The sequence below is a fragment of the Aethalodelphis obliquidens genome, unplaced genomic scaffold, assembly GCF_003676395.1.
Source record: "Aethalodelphis obliquidens isolate GAN/ISIS:26980383/991018 unplaced genomic scaffold, ASM367639v1 scaffold36, whole genome shotgun sequence".
NCBI lineage: Eukaryota > Metazoa > Chordata > Mammalia > Artiodactyla > Delphinidae > Aethalodelphis > Aethalodelphis obliquidens.
In genome coordinates, this window is record NW_020837980.1 from 4,184,100 (window position 1) to 4,186,875 (window position 2,776).

The window sequence follows — 2,776 nt, forward strand, 5'->3', positions numbered from 1 at the left end:
TATAATTTCTATTAGTTATTGAGTGTTTTGGCCCCCTTTAAATTTTGTGCCTGAGACAAGTGCCTCGTTGTATCACCCTAGGCCTGGCCCTGTTGTAGACACTGTTTCCCATCAAGATTCAGCTCAAGCAACACTTCATTTAGGAAACCTGTCCCCCCGCAATCTGATGTGCTCCTAGAACATACCTCTGTTAGAGCATTTTCTACACTACGTGTAATTGTTAGCTTACTTGTCTGCCTCCCGGCTAATTGATATGTTCCTTAAGTGTATAAACACTTGTCTATGTTGGATTACCTCCCCAATTTAACAATAATAACAGCTATTTTTTAATGTTGAACACCTTATATGTATCATACACTATACTAAGCACTTTGAAATTTCACCTCTAATCCTTACAATGCATAGGGTAGGATTCTTACTCTCATTCAGTAGTTTGGGAAATGAAACACACAGTGATTAACTAATATGCAGCTAATAATTGATGGAGCCAGCTTCCAAACTGCCCACCTCCAGATCTCATGTATTTCCCATTAAACAATTTTGCTCAGTGTATCTCTTCAGAGGGGCAACAGCTTAAAGGTTCTATGGATGATGGGGGCTTGCAGACACATCTCAAGGTCTGTGTCCTCAAAATTTTACCCCAGAAAATTTTTGTGCCATAATGGAGCTGATTGTCTAAGAGTAAGATGGTGTCGCTGCCCGGTGGGGACAGTTCTCCTCACCCTGAGCTGGCAAGCCCCTAAAGAAGGTTGTCAGATGACGGAGGCCACTTTGAAGGCACATGGGGGCAGCAGCTACAGTGTGAGCGCCGAAATACAGGGTTGCCCAGGGAGCAGCATCCAGCAGCTTTCATTTTGGTTATTTTTTTCATTGCTCTTGAGAAACTCCTTTTTTAATCACCAAAGTCAAATATTCTCATTTGAAAAACTTAGCAAATACATTTCGACAAAGGAAACCCCACCAGGGGTTGACCCCACCACCCTGAGATAAAGTCTGTGAACATTTGCTCCATGGCCATCTCAACCATCTCTCTGTTGCTAAGCTTGGCGCTGCTGTCAGGATACTGGCTCTGCCCTTGTCCCCTCACCAGGACTGCTTGCTTCTCCTTCTTACCTGCAGTGTTTCAGCCTGAGACTTCCGCTTGTATGACAGCAACCCCTTTCTGTCCTGGGCACACTGCTAGGCTCTGTTTCTGCCAGCTTCCATGAAGCAGGATGCAACAAGGATTTTGATGCACAATCACACTTTGTTATTTTGTGTGTGGGTATTGTGGTATAAAACAGGTACTACTAAGAGAATCTAACATGTTAAAATTTCATATAGTTCAGGCAATTTCACCATGTTGAAAAGCACTCAGTGACCCCACTGGGGGTGCTGGGGCAGCTCAGATACTATGATATAAGCAATTTCTCTTGCTCTCCCCTCTCCTGTGCTTCTAAGGTAGGCCCTGCTCTCAGCCTGTTCTTAGCCTGTGTAAGTTCAGATCACTATCTCATATTCTCCATGTCTTCATTCTACCTGTTGTCCGCAGGTTCTGACCTTCTTCCACCCCTCAGTTTTCTGTCACCTACCTCCTTTTTCTCCTTTTTGATAATTTTCTATTTCCATCCTATGGTACCACCTCTACACATCTCTGCCTAGCTAATTATGTCCAGTTCCTCTCCCTTTCCCTTGTTCTATACTCCGTCATCTCTTGGTCTATTCCCCAACCTCCAATTCCTCTGTAGGCCTCCAATTAGCTTAATTGAATCTAGGTCACTTATGCTTTAGAATACCATCTTCATAGTACACATATTCATTTTCAAAGCAACACAAAGAGATTTTTACCACTTCCAAAAATAACTAAGACTGTTCCTCACACACATTTAAAATTCAACCTAGACAACTCTAACTCTTCTGGCATAATCATCTTTTTATGGAGATGAGTTTTTTGTACTACTCGTACTCCTATTTGTGACTGGTAAGGTCGGTTTGGTTTCTTATAGCTCATGCTTTCATGCCACCTGAATTGTGGACATAAATTCAAGGAAATGTCTGACTTCTAAAAATAACATAGCTTTTGGATGAATAATAATAGCTAACTCTTAAATAACGCCTACTATGCACCACATCACTGTAAGTGCTTTTTATATATATGTTTGTTCAATTCACACGACCACCCTAGGAAGTAGGCACTACTATTATCCTCGCTTTACAGCTGAAACAATTGAAAAATTAATCGGAGTAAATTACATTTAGGAAAAACTTCAAAATTGATGACAGTGGAGAATGGTAGTAGTATCCTAACCTGAAATTGTGTCTCTCTGTGTGTGTATGTGTGTGTATAAATGCGAGCAAAACTGTATTTCTATATCCATGGCTGTGACATACTTGTTCTCTTGGAAAATGGTGTAACAACTTTTCTTATTTCACAAACAGGAGATGAGAGAGATGGTAATCTAACAGAGTAATTAGTTTAAAATCAATTTATTTAAAAATCAAGCTTTTAAATACCTTCTTCCACTGATGTTATCTATGACTACATTTTACATTTGGGATTTCACTGTGACAAAATAATGAAAACGCTTACTAAACAGCCTGGCCTTCTCCTGCTATGAGATCTTTGGCATGAGCTCTGTGAAGACCTGGGTTCCAGATTTCAGTATCTTGAGGACGGCTAAGTTAGTTTGGTCCTTATTTCCCTTTCTAGCTGTATTATATTGTGTTCTCTGATTTTTGTTTTCCTCTCTAGAGGGTTGATTTTTTTTTCCCCTTATTGATGGAAAGGAAGATGAGC

The 2,776-nt window shown here is 40.5% G+C and overlaps 1 long non-coding RNA gene across 1 annotated transcript in view; it reads right to left on the reverse strand.

The window, feature by feature from the left end:
* LOC113632260 (uncharacterized) overlaps positions 1-1,858 on the reverse strand; it is a 2,895-nt gene extending 1,037 nt beyond the window's left edge. Inside the window, exon 1 of the long non-coding RNA XR_003437746.1 lies at positions 1,114-1,858. This is a non-coding gene — a long non-coding RNA (uncharacterized LOC113632260). The remainder of the gene's footprint in view (positions 1-1,113) is intronic.
* Positions 1,859-2,776: the final 918 nt, after the last annotated feature.